The 15039-nt window shown below is 51.2% G+C and overlaps 1 protein-coding gene and 1 non-coding gene across 8 annotated transcripts in view; one reads left to right on the plus strand and one right to left on the minus strand.

The window, feature by feature from the left end:
* Window positions 1–15039, plus strand: part of ASAP1 (ArfGAP with SH3 domain, ankyrin repeat and PH domain 1) — a 289743-nt gene that overhangs the window by 14929 nt on the left and 259775 nt on the right. The gene's annotated exons all lie outside the window — the stretch shown is intronic.
* On the minus strand, window positions 14494–14625 carry LOC142449587 (small nucleolar RNA SNORA72). The gene has a single exon (XR_012784726.1). It is a non-coding gene; the product is annotated as a small nucleolar RNA SNORA72 (small nucleolar RNA).

Below are 15039 nucleotides of genomic sequence, written 5' to 3' on the forward strand. Positions count from 1 at the left end.
CCCAGACTCTTAACTGCTGACAGGAGTAGAAAGCCCCATGGAGCTCCTGGTGCAGATCGCAGCCCAGTGTGTCACCACGACACCACCAGGGCTCCTATGTGACAGCCATGTGTAATGTGTCCTATGTCCTGGAAAAGCCTGCCTTTACCTGACCTTGTGAGAGAACACAAACCCACCATCGCCGGTGCTCTGTGTCCCAACTCGGAGCTGGAGCTGTGCTCTGGGGGTTTTCAGTGGCCCAGTTTCGGAGGGAAATAGCTCAGTCACTAGGCCTTTCTTCTGGGGTACCTCTGGGTGGACTCGAACCTCCAACCTTTCAGTTAGCAGCCTTGTGAGTAGAGGCATGCACCTGCACCCATTCCACAACTGCCTAGAGATTGGGCACAGCCAGTGTCACTCCAGTCCCAGCGTGTCGCCAGGAGGATAGAGCTGGAAATGCATGTGTCTCTCCCCACCGTCCCCCAGTGCAAGACGGGCCTCCTTGGAGTGCAGTGCTGAGCTGAGTGAGTGTCAGCCGACCCGAAGGGCCCTCAGGAAGAGGCTTGTTTACACTTCAGAGGCATGTAAGAGCTGTGTTTGGGGACACTTGGCTGCCAGCCCCACAGGCTGGGGTGGCCCGGAGTCCCCTGGGAGAGAGGGACCAGACTGACTGGCCATGTCTCCAAGAACCTGGTGGCTGTTTTTTTATTGCTTGTGCCCACAGACGGGTAGTGCGCTGCTGCAATCCCGGTCCCAGCTCGGCTCCCATGGATTGATTTCTCCTTTGACATCTCTGGCCCTTGACAGTTCCTGAAATAAGTAAATTATATTTTTGATAGCAACTTTATTGAAATACAGTGCACATACTATACAACTCACCTATTTAAAGTATAGAGTTCAGTGGTGTGCAGTACTGTCACAGTAGAATTACCCAAATCACGTTTAGGACATTTTAATCAGGTCCAAGAGAAGTCCTGTACCTATCACCTGGCTAAGCCCCAGGCAGCCACGAATCTGCTCACTGCGCAGTCTCTTCCCTTCCTGATTATAAACACAGTCTGAGCCCAGAACGTATAATTCAGAGGGAAAAAGAAAACAAGATGAAGGCTGCGGCCACCCAGAGGTAGCCACTCTGGTCTGTCTATGCAAATAGACTCCCACACTCGACAACTGTGACGTAAGTCATCTTGTTTCATTTCATGTATTGAGACTCCATGTGACTGAATGTAGATTTACATTGTTATTTTTGATAGCCATGAACATACCATAATGTATTCCACCAAGTTCTTTATATAGACCAATGTTTCCCCAAGTGGGTGAAGGCACTGGAACGGCTCTGGAAGCTGCAAATGCAGATACCTATACTTGATCCTGGATTCTGGGCTTAATTGCTGGGTGGGGGTGTTGAGTCCCCCACCCCCCAAGAGGAGGCTGTAGGCCAAATAAGTCTAGGGACCGATCTATGATAGAGACATGTAGGTTGAGTCTAGCTTTCACAGGTAGATCCTTCTCCAACGATTTCCCCACCATACGTTCCTAGTGGTGGGATTGCTGGGCCACGGGGCAGGCACACACAACGTGGCTTCCAGAACAGTTTACTAATGTCCATTTCTAGATCAGTGTTTTGAGAGTGCGCCTGCTCTCAAACTTTTGCCAGCACTCTGCCGCCTCAGTGTTCCTAACACTGCTTAGCTGATAGGCCGAAAAGGAATATTGTTCTGATTGGCCTTTTTGGTGACTACCGAGCTTGACGCTAAGGAGCCCTGGTTGCATAGTGGTGACACGCCAGGCTGTTAACCGAGAGGTCAGCAGTTCAAAACCAACAGCCAATCTACAGGAGAAAGACAGGGCTTTCTTTCTACTTCAGTAAAGAATTACAGTCTTGGAAACTCACCAGGGCAGTTGGTTCTACCCTGCTCTGTAGGGTGGGGAGGAGGTTGCTTCGAGTGGCAGTGTGATTGTTTTTTGGCTTGAGTCAGCAGTGTGATTGTTTTTTGGTTTGGTGTTGTAGCAGTTTACCCTTTGGACTGCTAACAAGGGCGGAAGCTTGGCTGTATTTTCATCTCTTGATGATCTTTCTGGGTGTATGCTTTTGGGTGATGGGGTTTCTTCTTCTGGATTCGTAGCAGTCCTTTGTATCTTTAGATTGTCAGCCTTCCTCTAGTTCCTAAATGCTTCCTCCTCCCCCCGACCCCCACCGTCATGATCCAAATTCTACCTTGCAAGTCTGGCTAGACCAGAGGATGGACACTGGTACAGATAGGAGCTGGAAGCACAGGGAATCCAGGGCGGATTATCCCTTCAGGACCAGTGGTGTGAGTGGCGATACTGGGAGGGTAGAGGGAGAGTGGGTTGGAAAGGGGGAACCGATTACAAGGATCTCCCTGGGTGACGGACAACAGAAAAGTGGGTGAAGGGAGACGTCTGACAGGTCAAGATATGACAAAATAATAATTTATAAATTATCAAGAGTTCATGAGGGAGGGGGGAGTGGGGAGGGAGGGGTAAAAATGAGGGCCGGATGCCAGGGGCTTAAGTGGAGAGCAAATGTTTTGAGCATGATGAGGGCAATAAATGTACAAATGTGCTTTACACAATTGATTTGTGTATGGACTGTGATAAGAGTTGTATGAGCCCCTAATAAAACAATTAAAAAAAGTAAATGTCTAGAAAAGAATGAGGGCAACATATGTACAAACATGATTCAATTGATGCGTGGATTGTGATAAGAGTTTTATGAGCCCCAATAAAATGATTTTAAAAAAAAGATTGTGAGCTACTTTGTTCTTGGATACATTTCTGTTGGGGTACACTTGAGGGATTTGTAGGTAACTAGTTGGGATTGACTCGGTGGCTCACCCAGAGCTGAGTTGCTTACGTAGAAATCCTGCTGGCACATGATTCATTACCCGACTGCTAACTGAAATGCCAGCAGTGTGAACCCACCAACTGCTCTGTGCAGGGAAAAACCCTGCTCCCGCCAAGGTTTGCGTTCCTGCCATCCGGTCAGTTCCGGCCCATAGTGACCCTTTAGGACTGAGCAGAACTGTCCCTGTGGGTCTCCGAGGCTGTAACTCTTGATGAGAGTAGGCATTCTCATCTTTCTCCCCCAGAGCGACTGAAGGGTTTGAACTGCTGACCCTGCAGCGAGCAACCCAGCTCTTAATCCACTCTGCCACCAGGGCTCCTCCTTAAAGATTTACAGCCTTGAAACTCTATGGGACCAGTCCCACTAGGTCTATAGGATTCCTCTGAGTCAGAATTGACTCCATGGAACACAACGGCAGCGTATGGAAATGTTGGCTACACTAGAGTGGAAAAGCAGTGAACAGAGAACAGTGTTAGCCTAAAGTCGGTGTGCGGTATTTTTGGAAAAACAACAAAAAATGACACTACTTTTCCTCTCTGAGCCTCAGCAGACTAATAATACCAACATTTTTAAACAAGGAAGGAAAGGCGTTTGTGTAAATGGTGGTGCTGTGGATGACTCAGCACCATTAACTTTGAGATATTGTGCATTGTTTCCTTAAATAATCACACGATCACGCACTGAATAGAAGAGCTCTTGAATAGAGATGATAACAAGCCGATGCGGATCAGGGTAATTTCATCTTCTTACCTAAGGCCATCCTGTTCTGTTCAAATCGACACCCATCAGTTTTCACTGTCAGAACAGCCGGGCCCCAAACGAGACCACCGCAAAGGAGCGTCTACTTGAGCTGATGAGGGGCAGGATGCACACCTCACCGAGAGGGGGAGCTGGGTGGGGAGAGGGCTTTTAGAAGATCAGCATCCTGCCACCTACGGACAGCAGAGTGAAGTCACAGTCAGGTGGGTGGCCTGTGCACCCCAACCCCAAAGAATCAAGGTTTCAGAGTAATAAACATTTCACAACAGTGTGTACGTGCGGCGGTCAAGCTTCCTCCAGCGCAGACCGACAGCAAGCCCTTTGAGAGACAGCCGCTTCCGACCAGGAGCAGGGTGACGAGAGGAGGTTCGTGTGGCGCTATCTGGTACGGGCATGATATTCTTTCCTGTCTTTTCAAAAGGGAAGCTGCAGAGCAAGTATGTGGCCACCCAGCCTCGGGGCTGGCGGTCCCTGCTGTGAGTAGCCGGGAGGGATCCCAGGGATCCCAGGCAGAGGGCTCGTCACACGTTGGTTCGGTCACTTCTGATGACAGAAAGCAGAAGTCCCCTGGCTCCGATGGACTGTGAAGCTGTAAACGGGAGCCCCAAACCCTACCGAACTCACTGCCATCGAGTCAACTCTGACTCAGTGACCCGACAGGACAGGCAGAGCTGCCCCCCGTGGCTTTCCAAGACTGACTCTTTAGAGGAGTAGAAAGCCTCGGAGCGCCCCGTGGCTTTCCAAGACTGACTCTTTAGAGGAGTAGAAAGCCTCGGAGCGCCTAGTGATTTCAGACTGCTAACCTTGCAGTCGGCAGCCCAGCATGCCGCCACGGCTCCCTTAAAAACCTGAACAGCATCTAGAGAGAGAGAGAGAGAGAGAGAGAGAGTGTTGTGCATGGTAGCTCCTCCTGGAGTCCCTTTTCTGGTTTGGCTGGGGCTCTGAGGATCCCCACAGTGAAGTGTTTCCCTGGCCCATCTCTCTCTCCTCTACGGATAGGTCAATGTGTGTTTAGCTGAAAAGTTACTTTCCAAAGTAAGGTGGGGGAGGGGGCGAGATTGCGGCTTTAGAGCTAGGGCATTATTTGGAATGTCCTGTGCATGGTTGTTCCGACGACAACAGCAGTAATTACTGAATGTGTGCGTCACAACATGCTTTTAAAGACGCTGGCACTGCCCTCGTGTTCCCTTAAGCATTGTTTCAGGTGCTCCGCCCAGAGACCAGTTGGAATCTCTGAGAGGCAGAGGCTATTGGGTATCGAGAAAACAAAACATTATTTATGGCAGGGGTGAGGGGGGCAGTAGTCAAAGGAAGGAGAATGAAGCCTTCCAGTTTAAGATTACAGGTCGGCGGAGGGAGGGGAAAAAAAAAAGAGGACCTGATGCAAAGGGCTTAGGTGGATAGCAAATGCTTTGAAAATGATTAGGGCAAAGAATGTACGGATGTGCTTTATACAATTGATGTATGTATATATATGGATTGTGATAAGAGTTGTATGAGCCCCTAATAAAATGTAAAAAAAAAGATTACAGGTGGGCTTCAGGCAGGCTGGTCTCAGGCTAATGCTGGACTTCTAGACCTGACTTGGCTGGTCCTGGTGCTCACGGGCACTTGCTCAATCTCTGAGGTCCCCCAGGTCCCCCTGTGTAAGTGTGGGAGCCTGAGCCTGAGCTCAGGAACATCTGGGGACGGCGCAGGACTGCGCAGTGTTTTGTTCTGTTGTGCACAGGGTCGCTGTGGGTTGGTACCGACTCGATGGCACCGGCAAGAGCAAGCGTGGGAGATGATGCAGACATGGAGGCCACCGCTCCTGCCTATTCTCCTTCCTGGTCTCACTTTCGCCGGGAGGCATTTGGGAGGAGTCTGTGATGCTGAGTTGTCTGCTAACCTGCCTGAGTGTCCAGAGCTAAGGAGTGACTGTTGGACTCAAACACAGGACCGAAGCCTCTCGCCCCCTTGTTCTTTTCCCTGCCTTTCCCGATGCCAAAACAAATTGTCTACCATCTAGAATGGGTTTTCTTTTCTTTTTTAATCGTTTTCTTAGGGGCTCATAGAACTCTTATCACAATCCGTATATACATCAATTGCGTAAAGCACATTTGTACGTTCATTGCCCTCATCATTCTCAAAACATTTGCTCTCCACTTACCTAAGTAGAATGGGCTTTCCCAAGCCCCCCCCCCCCACCCCTCCACATCATCGTTGGTCGCTTAGAGTGTAGACGCTATTCTTGATGTTTTATAAAAGTGAGGCCATAGTGTCCTTGGTGATGGACTTATTTCCATCGGCAGAATGTCCTGATTCACCCATGTCACGAGCTGTTGCGTGGCCTTGTTATTCTCCATCGTTGCTTTGCGTGCCAGCCCGTGTCTGGATCACTCTATTCATCCGCCCCTTGGTGGCACTGGCTTGTTGGCTGTTGGGCACAGTGCTACCATGCACGGCGTGTGCACTCACGTTGCAGCTCTTCTGTCTGTAGGATGGGTGGCTGAGCGTGGCATCGCCATCACATAAGTATTTCTTGTTTCTAGCCTTTTGAGGAAGTGCCGTACAGTTTTCCACAGTGGTTGTACCGGTTTACAGTTCCACCCGCAGTGTCTGAGGGTTCTGATCTCCCCACAACCTAGTGCGAGTGTGTGGTGTTTTCTCATTTTCTGATCATTGCATTTGTGCAGGGGTGAGCTGGACAGAGGATGGTGTCTTGTTATAGTTTTGATTTGCACCTCTCTGAAGCCCTTGGGGGGGGTATTGGCTATGTATTACACTGCTACCTGCCTGGATGTCCAAATGCTTGATTACGGCTCCCCACCCCCAATACCCCACCCCCACCACCAATAGGCACCTCAGAAGAAAAGCCTGGCTCTCTGCTTCTGGAGATTGACACCTTGAAGACCCTCTGCCCCAGAGTTCTTACTCTGACCCCCATGGGGTTGGAGTGCATCTGAGTTGACTCCACAGTGGCTGCTCCATTAGCTCCTTGGTTTTAGTGCCCAACCCCTGAGAGGGCACTGTGCCTCTCCCACGTGCCTCTTGCATCTCAGTGTGTCGATAAACTGCATCTGGGAGGAATCTGGCAGAACCTGGACTGTCCTGGTCCAGCACATAAAGTTCTGTGTAAGCACCAGTGGATGGGCATTAAGGGTACCCAGCATCCTCTCTGTCCATCCACGGTGAACTGCCCAGCCTGCAGCCATGCCCGCCTTCTGCCACGGTTCCCCTGTGCGCCTAAATGTGCGTGCGACCAGAGGCCGGGAGGTATCCGCCGGGAGCCACTGTTTCTTGCTCAGGGCTTCCCCTCTGTCCCTTGGCTTCCCCTTGTGGCCGTGTGTGAAAAATCCCTTTGGTCCTGCTTGTTCAAGATGTGTGTTTGGAACAGAAGGGGCAGGGACACATACGTCAGCCAGGCCACCGTGTTCCAGAACAGGAAGCCGATGCTCTTCCCACAGCCACATTCTGCCTCAGAATAGCTGTTTCTGGTTCTGTGTCACTCAGGAGAAGTAGGCTGGGGAAGGTGGGCAGCATTGTCTGCTAAGGGACATTGCATTGGCCCTGTCAAGACCCAGGCAATGATGACACTCGGGGCATACCTGCATGTACCAGTGCCAGTGGCTCTGCTCAGCTGCAGTGACTGAGTGGCACCGGGGAGGTAGACTCTGGGCGGGAATGGAAATGGGCCTGGATGTTTGGTGGTTCGCTGCGCCAGGCTCTGTGTTCGCTTCAGGGCCTTCTGGTGTGTCAGAACTCTCTGAGGAGGAGGAAGGGTGGGTGGGGTTGTGGAGTTGTCCACTGTCAGCTGTCATGAGTGGCCCTCTTCTCGGTGGAACCAAATGCCACCAACCTACGATTGGTTGTGCATCAGCCTACGATTGGTTGTGGGCCACACCCCTGTGATCCACAGGGTTTTCAGTGGCAGGATTTCGGAAATAGATTTCCAGGCCTTTCTTCCTAGGCTTTCTTAGTGTATAAGCTCCAGACTGAAGTCTATTCAATATCACGGCAATCCAGACCACCTTGACTGCGCATGAGGTGCATCGGCTGGAATTGGAACCCCCACTGCCACCCCTCACTAGTGCCTGCCTGGGCGACTTTCCACTCTGATGGGCTCAGGGGACTCGTTTTTGGGGGGACACTGAGTGCTGGAGTGTGTGGCCTCAAATCCATCATGGCTCTTCGGCATCCTGGCTTCTCTTCCTGCGGGCCAGGTATTACCAACGTGCCCACTTCCCCTTGTGATAAACAGCTATTGACATAGAAAATATTTAAAGCCACATGGAGTAGGATCCTTGACCCTGGGAAAATGGCATTTTGAAAACAGTCTTGTAGACACTGGTTGAGCCTCCCAGGTTACAGACAGTCAAAGAAGTGCCCAAGATGATGGACACTAGTTCAGGAACCTTCCTCAGGGGGTTGGGGTACTAGTTCAGGAACCTTCCTCAGGGTGTTGGGGGATGCCCAGAAGCTCTTTCTGGGCCTTCTGGTCCCACTAGAAGAGGTGATAGAGTGGCAGGGCTGACTTTGAGGGTTCCTCAATGTTTCCCTCTCATTTAAAAGGGCCCCCCATCCCCACTGATGTTTCAGAAGGCTTCCTGGTAGTCTTGTTTGTTGATGTTTAATGGCTTAAATTAATTCAGTAATATAACTTGACAATGGATCCATAAAGGTGATAATTTGATAGTTGTAATTCTGCCCATTAGGATTGATACATTATATACACACACACACACACACACACACACACACACACACACACACACCACTCAGCTACATTGCCTGTTTGCCTTGCATTATTTGATCAACAAGAAAACATGAACAAAATGCAGGCCGTCTTGGATTCTGGGGATGGGTGAGTGGAATACAGATGACAAAAAGGGAAAACTACAAAGTGGCACTTAACACCAATGTCGACACGTGTCATCCTGGTTATCATGAAAGAGACTGTCAACTTTCCTGTTATTCACACAATTTCTTTAGGACAGAAGTTAAAGCTATTGACCCTTGTTCCTGGTTGCCTAATTCTGATCCTGGATTTGGTCAACCAGGTGTTCATTGGGAACCTGCTTAGAATGCCAGGTAATCTAAGACTTAAGACACTCTGGTGTTTTATTTGAGAAAGAAAATAGCTATATTATCAAATAGATGGTGTTTATTCTATTGGGCTTTTCCGAGGGAAGCCACATTGTAAGGCCAGGTAGGCAGAGGAAAGCAGGAGAAGGGTCGCTTCCTAGAGTATTTTCCACAACGGGCTCCAAGGCTGGTATTGGGATGTCCATTTACAGGTGAGATGACTGAGGCCCACCATGTCCAGGTGGTCTGCCAAGGCTGGGACGTGTAAGACCTGGGATGCTCAAACCCTTGTCCCTTGATTTCAAAGTCGTGGATTTTCCATTCTGCTCCAAGGTACCTTTGAGGTCCAGAACCCCCCCCCAGACAAGTCTTGGTGTGTCCTTTGCCTGGTTGGCCACGTGATTCTGCAGGGAAGCCACTGCTGATGGTTGCTAACAGTACAGACGATGTGGTCAGATGTGGTTCCAGACCCTGGGTCTGTCTTGTAAGACTGAGCATGCACTTCTTTCTGTCGTGATTTCTGACTCTGTACCAGTGGGAGGATGCTGAAGCCCATTGAAAACAGTTGCCCCAGTACATCTCCATGGACCTGCCAGAAATTCGAGCCGGATTCAGGAGAGGACGTGGCATGGGGGATGTCTTTGCTGGTGTCCGATGGATGGACCTGGACTGAAAGCAGAGACTATTAGGAAACTGTTTACTTGTGTTTTACTGATTTGACAAAGACCGGCACCTATGTGGCCCATAACAAATTATGGATCCCATTGTGAAGAGTGGGGATTCTAGAATACGTCCTTGTGCTCATGTGGAAGCTGTGCATGGACCAAGAGGCAGTCAGTCATTTGAAAGAGCGAGGAGCTACTCTCTGGTTTGAAGTCAGAACAGGTGTACGTAAGGTCAGAGCTTTTCTTCCTGTACCTTCGCTCTCTACGGAGCCAATAAGGCAAGATGCAGGGCAGCATGAAGAAGAACGCGGCATCGGGAGGTGGAAGGGGCATTAGCAACTCGTTCTAAGCGGATGACACAGTTTCTCCTGCTGACCACGAAGAGGACTTGCAGTGCTTGCTCATGAAGATCACAGCCTGCAGTGTGGATTACACTCCAACTTTCAACAGAAAGCCCCAGAAATGACCAAGAAGCCACGTCTTGACACAAGAAGAAAAGATAGATGTGGTCAAGGACGTCACTTAATAATTAATACCCATAGAAGCAGTAGTCCAGAAATCAAGCAATGCCTTGCATTGGGCAAATCTGCCAAAGACCCCTTGAAAGCATGACAATGCAAAGCTGACACCCTGAGGACGGAGGTGCACCTGACTCGAGCCAGGGTGTTTTCACGTGCCTCGTGCCTGCAAAAGCTGGGCACTGACTAAGGAAGAGCCGATGCCTTGGAATTATGACTATTGAATGCACCGTGGAATGCCAGAAGAACAAACAAATCGGTCTTGGAAGAAGTACAGCCAGAAGGTGCTCCTAAGGAGCGAGGATGGTGTTTTGGATATGTTACCAAGTGGGGCCAATCACTGGAGAAGGACATCATGCCGGGTAAAGTCGAGGGTCAGTGAAAAGAAGACGACCTTCAACGAGAGAGATTGACTCACGGCTGCCACAAGGGACTCAAGCGTAGCCAAGTGTGTGAGGGCGAGTGTGGTGCCAGGCCAGGCATTCCGGGCGGGATTTTATTCTGAGGGCATAAATAGGATCCCTGTACCCGGGGACCAACTCAACAGCAAGGACAGTAGCTGGATTTATTTCGGTATTTGTTGCTGTCGTAACAGGTTACCCACAAATATGACGGCCTGAAAACAGATCTATCACCTTACAGGGCAGACGTGAGCTGCCCCTGGCTGGGCCAGCTCACTGAGGTGTCTGCAGCACTGCCTTCCTGGGTCTCTGGGGAAGACCGGTTTCCTTGATTTCCAGCGTCCAGAGGTTTCCTACACTCCGGTTCACGGCTCTATTTCTCTACCTTGTCAGCTCTGGGATATCGTGCGCCTGACTGGGTGCCTCTGGCTCCTCCTCTATCTTTTAAGACCCCCCCGGGGGTGGGGTGGGGTGTGTGTGTGTGTGTGTGTGTGTGTGTGTGTGTACTGGTTACGCATTGGGCTGCTGACCACAAGGTCAACCGTTGAAAACAGCAGCAGCTCCCTGGGAGAAAGACGCAACTCTCTACTCCTGCCAAAAATTACAGGCTCGGAATCCCGCAGGGGGGTCGCTATGAGGCTCCCCGGGAGAAAGACGCAGCTCTCCACTCCTGCCAACAATTACAGGCTTGGAATCCCGCAGGGGGGTCGCTATGAGACAGCATTGTCTCCATGGCTGTGAGTTGGGCTTGTTTTTCTAGTGGCACAGTGGTTATGTGTTGGGCTGCTAACTACAAAGCCAGCAGTTCGAAAACACCAGCCACTTCATGGGAGAAAGACGAGGCTCTTTAGCCCCGTAAGGAGTTATCATCTCGGAAACTCATGGGGGGCAATTCTACCCTGTCCTACAGGGTTACTTATGAATCGGAATCGACTCTATGGCAGTGAGTTTGGAGGGTTTTGTTTTTAATGCTTACTTCCGTGGGGTCTCCCTGGATATGCCTGGATGGACTGTCTCAAAGTCCTCCTTCAGTCACACCTACAGGGCTCCTTTTGCCACACAAGGTCACCTTTTCACAGGTCTGGTGACATCCTTGGGAGGGAGTGGTGTTAATCCACCCACGGCGGTAGAAAGGGCTGCCTTCTTGTGAAGGTGGACATGGACCCTCTCCAGACCTCAACATGACAAGCCCAGGAGGGAAGCCTATGTCAGCTTGGAGCAGGGAGGCTCTGGGCGTGACCTGAGCTCGGTAGCAGTGACTGGGACACCCTCTGCACAGGGTCTCGGTTCAGGGAACCTGTACTGGGTACCTCTGTGTAATTCGGCAGTCAGGTGATGATGTAATCTGGCAGTCGTGTAATGACATCACGAGTTCCATTTTGTGATCCTCTGTTTTCCACACAAAGCCAAATTCCCAATGACCTGGTCTTGGGTACCTAGCCAGGTGATGAGTGAGGAATGGGCGGATCTGTTTCCAAGCTGTCGGTGGAAGGTTATTCACCGTAGATGACCCTGCCCCTCTTTGCCGAAAGAGGGAAAAGAAGGGGAGATTCCAATTTCTGCGTCTTGGGGAAGTCAAGGGGAGGGAACAGAAATCTCCTGTCCCTCCTGAGTTCCCCGTGGAGTTGGGGTTTGAGAGGATCTGTGGATTAAGAGTCAGTTGTTCTCTATCTCTCTCCCTCCCTCTGTCTCTCTCACTGACACTCCACGGTGAGCTTCTGACCACATCTGTGACCCAGGAAAACCTTCTTTGCCCTTCCCCCCAGCCTTGCATTAGAAGCATCGTCCACTCTGTCTTAGGGTGGGTCCCCTGTGAAGGCCAAACTGAATCAACAAAACCCACCACCACCTCCTGCTCCCAGCCATCCTATATAGAGCAGTGGTTCTCAACCTTCCTAAGGCCGCGACCCTTTAATACAGTTCCTCATGTGGTGGTGACCCCCAACCATGATATTATTTTTGTTGCTACCTCATAACTGTCATTTTGCTACTGTTATGAATCGGGCGACCCCTGTGAAAGGGTCGTTCAACCCCAAAGGGGTCAAGACCCACAGGTTGAGAACCACTGCTATAGACGGAGTAGAGCCTCCTCTTTGAATCTCCCAGATTGTAAATCCTTATGGGAACAGAGAGCCTCATCTTTCTCCGGTGGTTTCAAACTGCTGTGTTTGCGGAAAACACTCAGGCACTTGAGTAGTTTTTGGCAGGTGATCCAAGGATGTACTGGTGGGGAGCGGGGGTGAACAGGTGAGGCAGGGAGGAGAAGGTACCATGACACAGGTACCAGGCCCTTGCTAGCATAGCACGCGCCTCATCATGATCACTACTGAGGAAGAGCCAAGATACTGGGCGTTTTATCTCCTGATGACCATCCTGGGCCCCTCAGCCTGCACCTGCTGGCCACACGCAGCTTGTAGGCAGGACCCACAGGTGCCTTCGGCTTTCGTGGGCCCCCGAGCATCAGGAAATTCGGACAGGTGCCACCATCCCGATTTTCCAGAAAAGGATACCGGCTGACAGTGTGAAGTCCCGGGCTTGGGATCTCACAGCACTTAGTGTTGGAGTGCAGGTCTTTTCTGCCCCCCACCCCGACCCCCAATCCCGGCTCAGTGCTAGGGAAACTCTGGGTCACCCCCTCCAGCCCCTCCCTTCCCACCCTCCATCAGCCCTGGGCTGCCTGCTGCCCCCTCCTATGCCTGCAGGCCAAGCAGCCATCCAGATGGCTCTGTGCCCTGGTGGGCGTGCTCCTGATAGTAAACACGCCATTGTTCTCGGGGACCAGGATCACACCATTCAAACAGCATGGCACAACAGACTCTAGGAGCCTGCAGACTTCATGTGCCACACTCCCACTCTTTCCCAGGGGACTCTGAAGGAAATGTGTCCCTCGGTGGTGGCAGGGACTGAGCGGAGCCTGCCTCTGCTGGGTTGGGCAGCGAGCCTGGGGAGTGAGTGCTGGGCACTGAACCACTGACTGAGGCGCTTCTAGCCATGGTTGCTGGAACTCCCACCAAAGGGCCTTTTCTGACAGGTCCAGGTCATAGCAGGTGGGGGAAGACACGGTCGGGATTCACCGGTGAGTACCTGGTCGGTGACAGGGTTCATTGTGATTGTCATCCTGCCGGGTATAAAGTGAGCCATTGAGAAGCAGGCGCCATCCTCTGGTCCCTGAGGTCTTTGCTCAGTGAACCTCCTGGATCCAGAAGACACCTTTGATTCTAGAGGGGTGACAAGAAAGGCCACTGCAGAACCAGGAGCCAGAGCATGGGGCAGAGTGGTAGACTTCCCAGCCCATGAAGCGAGTGAAACTGAGTCCTTTGGGGCAAGAGCCTGACTGGTGGCGTGGGTGCCCCTGGGCATGTAATTCCGGGAGCTGAGTTTGCTGACCCACAGAGCTGGAACTGGGTGCTTTCAGGGTGAAGCTTACAGCGGAGTGGCCTTCCCATGGACACTGGTCATTACCAGCCTTAAAAGAACAGTGTCACCTGTCTGATCAACCGTACGCTGAGCATTTCCACCGAATTGTAACCTGTTCACTTCCGTGATAAGCCGCATGCTTGGGAGCATCCTCTGTGCAGGCGATGTGGCCATTGCCGTGAATTCCGGAACTGAGCTGAGCAGAGCGAGTGCTGAGCGAGAGAGCAGTGAGACCAGCTTGCTGCCCAGCTTGGCATTCGCATGGTTCCTTGGTCATGTATCCCAGGGTTACAGAAGGGGGCCCTGGTGCACGGTGGATTAATTGATCAGCTGCTACCCGAGCCCATGTGGGTTTCCCTCGGGGCTTGTCGGGTCAGAAACCGTATGGGGCAGTTCTGCTCTGCCCTTAAAGCTTCGCTGTGAGTTGGGATCGACTCAAGGGCACATAGCCATAGGTCTGCTGAGGCTGCCTCTGCAGGAAGCCATGTCACATGCTGAGTGTTTACCAAGCACCTGTAGTGCGTCCTGGCCAGTCCTGTGCCTTTGTCCTGTCACCTGGGAAGGTGTTTCCTTTAGGTCAGACTCCTGCCTTAGACCTGGGATCTTTTGCTGGTGATATTCTTGACACTTTGTAGATAGGTTTTCAGGGAATGATTGGACGGCATGGATGCCTTTCCCCTACGGTTGAGTCTCATCACAGGAAGATCTCACTCGCCAAGCTCATGGCAGGCTATCAAGCCTAGTCCGCTCACAGCAACTCTGTAGGACAGAGTGGAGTTGCCCCGGTGGGTTTCTGAGACTATAACTTTTTTTTTTTTTTAACTTATCACCAGCATTTAAAAAACCAGGCTCAGGGAAAGAACTCAGCCTGGGGACACATGCATGGCCTTAATATAGCAAATGTTTAGCCTGCCTTGGCTACCACAAAACCAGGACAGCGAGAATATTCACAGGACTGTAACTCTTTACAAGAGTAGGAAGCCTCGTCTTTCTCTTAGAGTAACTGGTGGTTTTGAACTGCTGACCTTGTGCAACCAGGAAGCTCTGGCCCAATGCGAAATAGCATGCAGTAGGCACTTAATGGGGGTCTTGGTGGTTTGTGTCTTAATCTCAGGTTCAATTCCCAGCCAGTGCAGCTCACACCTAGCTACCACCCACCTGCTAGGGGAAGAAGCTTGTGTGTTGCTATGATACTGAATAGGTTTCAGCAGAGCTTCCAGACTAAGAAGGATTAGTGAAGGGCCTGTGAGCTACTTCCAAATATCAGCCCCAGGAAACCGGGGGATCCCAGTAGTCTGTTGTGGAAGCAATCATGGGCATGCTGCCAGACTGGCAATGTTTCATTCCATCGTCCATGAGGTCGCCAT

This window comes from Tenrec ecaudatus, chromosome 5 (assembly GCF_050624435.1).
Source record: "Tenrec ecaudatus isolate mTenEca1 chromosome 5, mTenEca1.hap1, whole genome shotgun sequence".
Taxonomy (NCBI): Eukaryota; Metazoa; Chordata; class Mammalia; order Afrosoricida; family Tenrecidae; genus Tenrec; species Tenrec ecaudatus.